The sequence below is a fragment of the Erinaceus europaeus genome, chromosome 7, assembly GCF_950295315.1.
Source record: "Erinaceus europaeus chromosome 7, mEriEur2.1, whole genome shotgun sequence".
Classification (NCBI taxonomy): Eukaryota; Metazoa; Chordata; class Mammalia; order Eulipotyphla; family Erinaceidae; genus Erinaceus; species Erinaceus europaeus.
In genome coordinates this window covers 52343888-52355730 of record NC_080168.1, presented here as the reverse complement: position 1 = coordinate 52355730, position 11843 = coordinate 52343888, and positions in this window count along the sequence as shown.

The window sequence follows — 11843 nt, the reverse complement described above, 5'->3', positions numbered from 1 at the left end:
GTGTGAGTATCTGTTTTCCTGGCCATTAGTCACAAAATGTCAATGTTTATATAACTACAGTCAAAATCCAGAGGCACCAGGTTGACCAAAACTTTCCTTCTCAATATTACAGTACAGTTATGCTTTTGTACATAATTTACATGAATGTAGAACTGTGTGGTTATATGAAGTTGGTTGGAAAATTATGTTTTCCTTGACAGCAATTAGGGTTTTACTCAAAGATCTTCCAGTCTGAAAAAAACATTTAAAGGTATGTTTTTTTTTAATTAAGGAAAAAAACACTATTAATTAAGTAATGTAATTGTACCCAAGATATGGAAAACCTGTGCTATACCTCAGTTAAAATATTCTTGTTACTCTATTTTTAAAAAACAAAAAGATGTTTCAATGAACATTTTAATAAATGTACTACATATATACATATGAATTTGCAACAGCTATTTATACATTTTCTTCTGTGAGAAAAAGTAAACCTTAAAACATTCATGCTCGCTTAAGAAAAAGAGAGAGAGCAACTATATTTTGAACAGTTGAAACTTAAAGAAATTTTTTTTTCTTTTCCCTCCAGGGTTATTGCTGGGGCTCGTGACTGCATCAAGAATCCACTGCTCCTGGAGACTTTTTAAAAATTTTTATTTATAAAAAGGAAACACTGACAAAAACCAGAGAATAAGAGGGATACAACTCCACACAATTCCCACCACCAGAACTCCGTGTCCCATCCCCTTGCCTGATAGCTTTCCTATTCTTTATCCCTCTGGGAGTATGGACCCAGGATCATTATGGGTTGCAGGAGGTGGAAGGTCTGGCTTCTGTAATTGCTTCCCCGCTGAACATGGGCATTGACAGGTCAATCCATACTCCCAGCCTATGGAAACTATTCTTTCCCCTTTTTGTTGCCCTTGTTGTTTTATCGTTGTTATCATTGATGTCATTGTTGGATAGGACAGAAAGAAATGGAGTGAGGAGGGGAAGACAGAGAGGAGGAGAGAAAGATTGACACTTGCAGACCTGCTTCATCACTTATGAAGCAACACCCTTGCAGGTGGGGAGCCGGGGGCTCAAACCCGGATCCTTATGCTGGTCCATGCCATGTGTACTTAACCTGCTGTGCTACCACCCAACCCCCAACTAAAGGAATTCTATCATTTAAAATTAAAAAGAGTCAACTAAAAGGAGCCAAACCCATCTGACAGTTAAATCTCTTTCTCCTCCAGCCATCTTCCCAAAAATCTTGCTTATCAGTTAACTGACTGAAAATGTATCAATAGATTATGAAACATAAGACCTACAAAATATTGTACAGAGCAATGATATTTTTCTCTTGGTTCCATCTGATGATTAACTTACAATGCTAGTAACAATAAAGATATCAGTTTGTTTCTAGGCAAGCAAAACTGGTTCCCACTATTCAGGTCAAAGAGCTTAATTCAGCCCAGTCATCAATTGAGGTGGATTTGGGTTTAGTTTGCTCAGCTTGCCTTTAGAGCATCTTCTCTTCTGTCTCTAGGTCTCCAAGGGAAGGCTACTATTAGTGTGCCTGGCATGTGGTCTGAGTTATCCAAGTGGTTCTCTCAGTGTTCCTGTTCTACTCCATTTGCAGCTGGCACTAACTGCCTGTATTACCAGGAGTGAGGTTGGCTGTTGCTTGCTACTTGTTCTAACTGCCTGCATTAGGAGGAGTGAGTTGGCTGTTGCTTACTACTTGTTCTTGGGCTTCTTGTGAGGAAGAAAGGGGTTCCTGATTTTCTTGATACATCCTCAAACTTTGGAAAGAATGCTTATACCTGGACTTAAGGATGGAATTAAAGGACAGGCTTCCCAAATGTCCAGAAAATACCTTCCTAACATAGGTCACATTGGCATATGGATTATTGGAAGCTATGGTCAATCAAGTCCCTGCAGATTCAATGCACTACTACTAATATTTAAATGAATGAAAACTTGGGGCATTGCCTGGAATTAGAATTTTCACCATAAAGTAACCTTTCTATCAGAAAAATCTGCTTATATGACAGGGCAAACATCTAATAATCAATACAAGAGCTTGTGAGAGAGCTTACCTGGGAGGACAGAGGGATGGGGGGACGGGGGAGGAGGGATGCTGGGCAGTGGTGCACCTGGTTAAGTACACATAATACCATGTGCAAGGACCAGAGTTTGAGCCCCTGTTCTCCACCTGCAGGGTTCTGCCTCATGAGTGGTGAAGCAGGTCTCATTTTCTCTCTATCCTAACTAATAAAATTAGAAAAGAAAAAAAAAAGGAAAAAATGGCTGCTAGGAGCAGTGAATTCATAGTGTGGGCACCAAGCCCCAGAGATAACCCTGGAGGTAACAGAGAGAGAGAGAGAAAGAGAGAGAGAGAGAGAGAGAGAGAGAGAGATATCATCTAGGAGAGCACTTATGTTACCCTGCGTAAGACCCAGGCTTGAACCCCAGTCCCCAAAATATTGAGGAAAGTTTTGGTGCTATGGTGTCTTCCTATTAGAAAAAGTGATAAAACCCTAAGAACAAAAAATAAAAATAAAACCTGGTGACTGAGCAACTGATTATATAACTTACTCTCTTCTTGTCACATGAGACCCTCTCCTTTCTCTTTGAAGTCCTAGGCCCTTACTCTATCCCTTATCTGTGGATACAAACCTTCATCTTGCCCCACTGAGTTTAGAATCTGTATGGAGATTCTCTATTGATACATAATTAAATTTGCTATTTTCTCTTACAAATCTACCTAGTGTTTTCATTGCTCAGTTTCAGAAAAACTAGGATAGCTCCTTCCCCAGTTGTAGTTGACCTATCTGGATCATTGCTGGATCATAGTTACAAAATAAAAATAAAGAAAGCTGCTTCACCTTAGGTTGCATCAGTGGAAGGATAGTTTTCAGAACAAAAGAAGCTTTTAATCTCATTTATTAGTCATGTATAGTGTCTTGTCACATTTTAAAATAGTTGCTGATTTACTGGAATTAAGAAAGGAGAAGATGGTCAAGAAACAGTCTGAGGACTAGTTGAGTCAGAGTATTGAGTCTAGAAAAGAAAAACTAGAAAGAACAAAACAGCATCTTTAAATATTAAAAAAAGAGTTGGGACGTGGCAGGGGTATTTGGTCACCACAGATTATAGAGATTTTTAAAAATTATTTTAAAATAATGAATGAATTTGGATTCTTTGAAATTAATATAGTTAGTATTATTTAGTATTTTAACACTTGGGGCAAAATGGACTGAAATACCCCCTTCTGATCAATGGGGTTGGGGGAGTAATGAATAAACAAATATGATTTATTTATTTATTTATTGTCTCTAGTTGCTGGGGCTCAGTGCCGGCACTATAAATCTACTGCTCCTGGCAATTCCTTTATCCCTTTTTCCCCCCCATTTTATTGGATAAGACAAAGAACTTGAGAGGGGAAGGAAAGATAAGAGAGGTAGAGAGAAAGAGAGACACCTGCATGCCTGCTTCAGCACTTGTGAAGCATCCTCCTCCACCCCCTCATGTGTGGGGTGGGGGCTCGAACTCTGATCCTTATGCGGGTCCTTGCGCTTTAGTACTATGTTTGCTTAACCGGGTGTGCCACCACCAGGCCCCCATGATTTATTTTTTATCATTCATTGTTAATATAAAGACTAAAGACTTTTGGGAGGTGGGCTATGGTGTACCTGTTGAACTTAAACATTGCCATGCTTAAGAACCTATGTTTGAGTCCCTACTCTCCACCTGTAGGGGGAAGTTTCATAAGCTGTAAAGCAGATCTTTCTCTCCCTCTTTATCTCCCCCTCTCTTCTCATGTTCTCTCTGTCCTAGCCAATAAAAGATAAAAAAGGGGGGGCTGTGACTCAGCAAAGGGATAGCAAAGTTCTGTTAGCATAAACCTAGGGTCACTAATGTGTTTATAAGTCAGTATTGATTTTTCAAGTAGAGGATGAGATTTTTCTCAAAAAAAAAATAACCTTTAAATAATGAAATGGATTTTACTTCAGATTCTTATAGAAACTAGAAGGAAAATTACAATATTATGGATTTATCCACATCCATATCACCATCCAGGAAGAAATAATTTAATGGACAGTAAACCCAGATTTCAGCTGAGTAGAAAAGAAAAATCACTGATTTTTTTTTTTTAGAAGATATCAGAAGTCTGTTAAGTAGGGAATGATTTTCAGATCCCAAGAGAAATGGAGATGAAACAAGTCATTATGTTGAAGGACTAGTAGATTAAAAGAGCTTTAAAGAGGCAGACTTTTGAACCACACAAAGAAAAGCATTTATATCACATCAGGAGACAGATAAGGGTCATCTTCCCTGATTTACTTGTAGGAATTAAAAGGAAGGGGCCAGTAAAAAGTTCTCCAGTTCACTGTACCTCCCACCTTCTGCACCCCATAGTGATGTTGCTCCCAGAGGAATAAAGAATAGGAAAGCTTCCAGTGGAGGGGATAGGATGGAGAACAGACTTGTGGTTTATTATTAAATAAAATTTTAAAAAATAATAAATAAATAAATAAATAAATATAAAAAAGAGGAGACATATGCACCCCTATGTTTATAGCTGACTTATTCACAATAGCCAAAGTGTGGATGCAACCTAAATGGGCATCAGATGACTGGCTAAAGAAGCTGTGGGATATATATGGAATGTTACTCTGCAATCAAAAAAGATGACATTGTGTCCATCACAAAATGGATGGAACTGGAGGTATTTATGCTGGAGTGAAATAAGTAAAAAGATGAAAGACGACTACCAGATGACTTCACTCTAGAGATCTGATTTACATGAACTAGCCAAAACAAAATAAAACAAACAAAAACAGAAGCAAGCAAACTGTAAGACTTATGAGAACTATGGTGATTATCTTTGGGAGGTGAGAGGGTAGGGAAGATGAACTTTGGTGGTGTGGTGTGGAACTATACATTATAATCTTACAATCTTGTAACAAGCTATTAATAACAAATAAAAATAAAATTAAGCCACTGGGAAGTATTTTTAAAAATCTTTCTTTTGAGGGTCGGGCAGTAGCACAGCGGGTTAAGTGCACATGATGCAAGGACCAACGTAAGGATCCCAGTTCAAGCCCCCGGCTCCCCACCTGCAGGAGAGTTGATTCACAGGCGGTGAAGCAGGTCTGCAGGTGTCTCTCTCTCTCCCCCTGTCTGTCTTCCCCTCCTCTCTCCATTTCTCTCTGTCCTATCCAACAACAAACAACATCAACAATAACAATAATAACCACAACAAGGCTACAACAACAAGGGCAACAAAAGGGGGAAAAAATGGGGGGGGATGGCCTCCAGGAGCAGTGGATTCATGGTGCAGGCACTAAGCCCCAGCAATAACTCTGGAGGCAAAAAAAAAAATCCTTCCTTTATTCTTCTCTTTCTTCAATTTACTTTTTATTTCATTTTTCCTGCTTCCTTCTTCCTTTCATTCTATTACTTAGTCAATTTAAAAAAGAAGTACAATTAAAGAAAGCAATAAGGAAAAAACTTCATTTTGTACAATGAACTCAAGTTTTTGCTGCAGCAAAGAATGTTTGTCTTAGGATGAGGCTATACTTTCCAAATTAACTTTTCATTGTTGCTTCCAGATAAATCCATTTGGTTTGTAAAAAATAGCCAGTAACTTCTCAGTTTGCAGCCAACAGTGCTATGTGTGTGTGTGTGTTCCTTATCTTCAATACTCTGTGAGAACACCACATCTGACACCAGATGTGTAGGTTTTCCACACATCAAGCCATTCAGCAATACCACCTGTGCCCTGCAATTCACATATCTGCCTGCCTGTAGCATCAGGTCCCACTGACTAGGGGTTAAGTCCTCATATACTGCCCTCTACCACTTCATATAGCAATGACAAGCTCAGGCTGCATCTTTACTCCTGACTGTGAATGGCAATAAATTGGAGGTTCTCAGGACCACCACCCACCACCTCGAACTGCATTAATTTGCTTCAGCAGGGCTGGCACAATAGTTCACCTGGATAACGCACTGTTATGCCATGTGCTCTACCCAGGTTTGAGCCAGGCCCTCACTGGTGCTATGGCCTCTCTCTTTCCTCTTCCCTCCTCCCTTCTCTTCTTTCCCCACCCTCTTCCTTCCTTTCTCCCTCTTTCCTGTCTGTCTCTATCTGAAGAAGTCAGCCTGGAGCAGTGAAGCCACAGATATGAACAATTCTTTTTTTTTTTTTTTTTTTTTTTTTTTTGCTTGAGCAGCTTACAGAACTCAAGGGAAACATTTACCAGTTTTATGAAGGATACAGATAAACAGATGAAGAGTACCTACTTCTGTGTACCAGAAGTAAGTCCAAAATGAGCTTCAGTCCAAGAGTTTCTGTCCCTATGGAGTTAGTGCCATGTTCCAAGTATGTTCATCAACCCAGAATCTCCCCCAAACTCTGTGCTTGTAGATTTTATATGGCTTCATTACATAGGCATGATGTATAAATTACTGGTTGTTGGTAACTGCTTCGACTTCCACTGTCTCTCACTTCCCCAGAGATGGAAGGCTTGAGAGTGCCAAAATTTCTAAATTTATGATCTTGATTGGTTCCCATGATTTCCTACAGTAAGGCACAACATCACATGAGCACACACAACAGGAGTTGCTCTGTCAAGAATACTGAAGGAGAGAAGGGAGGAACATGATGCAAATAAAACTTCCCAATATTAAGGTCCTATACTTTAAAAATAATGAAACTGAAAAAAGGTTAAATAATATGATGTTTTACAGTGAAAAAAGGTTAACTAGCAACTATCATTACAAAATATTTTGAAGCAATGGATGCAAGTGCTGGAGAATTGAAAATGGTACAACATTGCTTCTGTGATTTCCCTGCCAAAATTGCATAACTTAAATCTAATATTCAGGAAATGACAAGCATAGCCCAATTCAGAGGCACTCTACAAAATAGCTGGCTTATACGTTGCCAAAGTATCAAGGTCAAAAAAAATAAAAAGTACTGACAGAAGTGTTCCATTTCAAAGAGATCTGACAACTAAATGCAAATTGTAACTCAGGAAAATAGCTATAAATGACATTATAGGAACAGCTGATGAAATGTGCACACTGACTGTGAATTAGATAGTGCCAATCTATAAATGTTAAATGGCTTGATATTAACATTTATCTTGTCATTTTGGAAGAGCATGTACTATTTCTACGAGATAAATTTGGTGAGGTATTTGGTTTTTGGCTTGTTGAATATGTTTTTGGACTATAGAAGCTCCCTCAATAATATGTTTTTTGTAAAGAAATCTGCTTACTTTCTGTAAGTTTAAAATGTTATCTATCATAAATAGAAGTTCCCAAAACTATTATATAGTTAATGAAGTGAGTTTTGCTCACCTTTGCAAGAATTTTGAAGGTAAAAGAGAACTGACAAGTTTAAATGTAAATGAAACTATTCTAACTATCAAATTTTGGGGTCTCTATCTAACTACTTTCTTTTGATTATTAACTAAGATTTCTGGCAGTAAAAGTCTCCCATTAAACTGACATAGATCTGAAGGAGTTCAACAAGGTCCAAATAGGAACATTAAAAAATCTTTCCAAAGCTTGAAGCTGATGACAAAAGACACACTTCTTCTTGGGCAACAAACCCTTGTAGGAAAGCAAAAATGCCACCCTGAAAATATGCCTAGAATTGTCTTCTTCCCTTCTTCCTTTTCTCTACCTCTGGCCCGCCCCCCCCTCCCATCTCGTTGGCCTCTCAAACTTTGAAAAGATCATAAATGGCTACTACTGCCCTCTGGTGGCCTTACTTTGGAAGTGTGAGTCACTACATAAAAATTAACAAATCTTGAGGGCTGGGAGGGTGGCACACCGGTTGAACTCACATGTTACAATGCAGAATGGCCTGGGCTCAAACCCAGGGGGAAAGCTCAAACAGTAATGTTGCAGGTTATCTCTATCTCCATTTTCCTTCTTGGATTTCTTTATCTTTATCCAATTAAAAAAAAAGTTAAAGTGCACTTTGAAAAGTTTAAATATTAACAAAATCTTTCTAAAAACACTATCTTTATTGTAATTTTTATCTTAAATTTTTCTTTATTTAGCTTTTGTCAGAAAGAGAGAGAGATACAGAGAGAGAGAGACCAAAGCACTGCTCAGCTCTGGCTTAGCGTGGTGCTAGGGATTGAACCTGGGACCTCAGAGGATCAGCCATGGATGCCTTTTGCATAACCATTATGCTGTCTCCCCAGCCCCAATATTAACAAAACCTTTACAAACATCAAAAGTGAAACTTATACCCCTTTTGAGTGTTTGTAGATTGTTTGTGAATTGGAGTGTTTGTAGAGTGTGAATTGGAGTGTTTGTGAGTTGGAGAGGTGAGAAAGAAGGATCTTTGGTCAATGACATGTTACTTAATTTCATAAAGTCTCAGCAAGCACACCAATAAAATGGAGGTTAAAATAGCTCATGATTATCTTGTAATTTTGAATAATGTGTTAAGAGGTCCTGCTAAGGAAGCTTCCACCTTCCCTCGCAACAAGGTCCTAAAACACAAAGTACAATATCAGTAAAATGCAGTTATTATTGCTGTATTCACTTTTCATAATTTTTTTTTTTTTGCCTCCAGGGCTATTTCCAGGGCTCTGTGCCTGCACCACGAATCCACTGCTCCTGGAGACCATTTTTTCCCCTTTTGTTGCCCTTGTTGCTTTATCATTGTTATGGTTATTAATATTGTTGTTGCTGCTGTTGTTGGACAGGACAGAGAGAAATGGAGAGAGGAGGGGACGACAGAGAGGAGGAGAGAAAGACAGACACCTGCCTACCTGCTTCACCGCCTGTGAAACAAAACGGAGCCAGGGCTGGAACCGGGATCCTAGGGCCGGTCCTTGCGCTTTGTGTCATGTGCGCTTAACCCGCTGCGCTACCACCTGACTCCCTTTTTACAACTTTTTAAGGTTGAGAACACTGAAACTCAACATAACAAGCTCATTTCTAAGAAATTAATTCAGTCTGCAAGTAGCAGAACTAGATCTGCAACCCAAGTTTTCAAATTCTCAATTTACATCTTTTCATTCTACTTCAAAATATCGGTTAATAATTACTACTGAAGAATCTGAAGAATCCCAAAAATCTTAAAACAGTATTTTCACACACAGCTCATATTTTCCATTAAGTCTAAGAAATATCCACTTTACTGATCAGTGGTCATGGTTCCAGAATTGTGTCTGTAAAATTACAAGAAGGGGGCCAGGAGATGGTGTACGGGGTTAAGCACACACATTACTAAGTGCAAGGTTCTGGGTTCAAGCCTCCAACTCCCCACTTTCAGGGAGATGCTTCACAAGCAGTAAAGCAGGTCAGTAGGTGTCTCTCCCTCTCTATCTCCCCATCTCTCTCAATTTCTCTCTGTTCTATTCAATAAAATGGAGAAAAATGGCTGCCAGGAGCAGTGGATTCATAGTGCTGCACCAAGCCCCAGCAATAAGCCTGGAGGCAAAAATAAATGAAACAAAACAAAATAAAACTATAAAAGAAGAGCTTAGATGTTTACATTCAGTCATGTTCACCAATTGCTACTGGTAATAACACAAAGTTAAACATTTATTCAATAAACTTTAATGCAAATAATGATAATTTTTCTCCATATTGAACATTTTCTCTGAGCCAAATACTGTCTTTAGGTTATTTAAATATCAACACCCTGAATATGTGCTGTTATCATCTCTTTTTTGACATATGAAGAAGTGAGGTACACAGAAGTTAAAGATCGGGAGTCAGGCACTAGCGCAGCAGGTTAAGCACACGTGGTGCAAAGTGCAAGGACCAGTTTGGATCCCAGTTCAAGCCCCTGGCTCCCCACCTGAAGGGGAGTCGCTTCACAGGCGGTGAAGCAGGTCTGCAGGTGTTTCTCTCTCTTCCTCTCTATCTCCCCCTTCTCTCTCAATTTCTGTTTCTATCCAATAACAAATAAAAATAAAATTTTTTAATTTAAAAAGTTAAAGATCTTGCCTGATGTCAAACACTAAGGAAGTGGCAGAGCCTTTCTTAAGTGCCCACATTATATTTACAAATCAATTTGTTTCTGAGGCAATGCAGTTCATGGTATTTGTATAGGCATAAAAATCATTCATTCTAGGGTGCCAGGCAGTGGCACACCTGGTTAAGCGCTCAAAGTGTGCAAGGGTTCAAGCCCTCCGTCCCCACCTGCAGGGCGAAAGCTTCACAAGTGGTAAAGCAGGGCTGCAGGTGTCTCTCTGTCTCTCTATCTCTCCCTCTTCTCCACTTGACTCTGTCTCTATCCAATAATAAATAAATAAATATCTTTTTTAAAAGCATTAATTCCTTGGTGTATTGCACCAAAATAAGACTCTGAGGTGGAGGTGGGGGTCCTGGAACATAATGACAGAGGACTGAGTGGGAGTTGTATTGTTATATGGAAAACTGGGAACTGTCATGCATATACAAACTACTGTATTTTACTGTCAACCATTAATCCTCCCACAGAGAAAAAAGCACTAGTGGAAAAAAGCAATGCAAAAGTATATATGTAATTTCAGTCCTAAGAGATGTGTGTATAAAACCAAAAACTAGACAGTTCCTTCCTCCAAATGATGAATTACAGGTAATTTTGTTTCCTCCTTTACACTTTTCTAGATATTCTGAACTTATAAAATAAAGTCCAACTGTTGTGACTATCAGAACTGAAATAGTTCAGGGTAATGGAAACAACAGAATTTTCAAGAACTAGTTTTCCTTTACAGTTAAACAACAAATCAAGAAGCCTATATGGTGAAATTTTACAAAAACAAATTATTCTAAGGGTTGAGTATAGAGAAAGGATGTTCAAACAAGAAATAGAGGGGCTAGGACTTGGTCACTAGAAATAGTCCACATTTTTTTTAATCATCACCAGGGTTATTGCTGGGGCTTGGTGCCAGCAATACAAATCCACCACTCCGGGCAGCCATTTTTTACTTTTCTTTTTCTTTTGAAAATTTTATTAGATGGGACAGAAAGAAATTTAGAGGGGAGAGAGGAAGAGAGAAAAATAGACAGACTGCAGACTTGCTTCACCACTCGTGAAGCATCCTCTATGCTGGTGGGAAGCAAGGACTCAAACCTGGGTCTTTGTGCTTGGTAATATGTGTGGTTAACCAGGTGTGCCACCAGTCACCCTCCTACAAAGCCCACTTTTTTTTATTTAAGAAAGGATAAATTAACAAAACCATAGGGTAGGAGGGGTACAACTCCACACAATTCCCACCACCCAATCTCCATATCCCACCCCCTCCCCTGACAAAGCCCACTTTTTACCATGCCTGAAGACCTGAATTAGAACCCTCAGCATCACATGGGAGAACTATGCACAGCAGCAGGGAAACTTCACAAAAGATGAAGTGGTACACTAAGTCTTTCCTTCTCTCTCTCCCTCTCTGTTTCTGTCTGAAGTTAAAAGAAAAAGGAAAGCAAGTCCACCAGAAATGGTGGAATCACACAGGCTCATGCATGTTCACAGATAAACATACACATAATGCCTGAGAGGATTAATGGAACACATGTGTAAAGTTAACTTTACATGCTAGAGTCTGCTTTTGATTGATGTCAGATGTTCAGAGATTATCTCTTGATCATAATCATTAGGGGTCACTGTAGACTGAAGCGGTCTATGGTTTCAGCAGAGAAAACAGCAAAGAGTTGTGAACTCAACTGATAACACTTTAAAGATGAAAGAGTTCCAGGGTCAAGCGGTGGAGTACCTGGGTAAGCAAACATGGTACGAAGCACAAGGACCAGCGCCAAAGGATCTGTCTTCGAGCCCCCCAGTTCCCCACCTCCAGGGGGGTCACTACACAAGCGGTGAAGTAGGTCTGCAGGAGTAGGTCTATCTTTCTCTC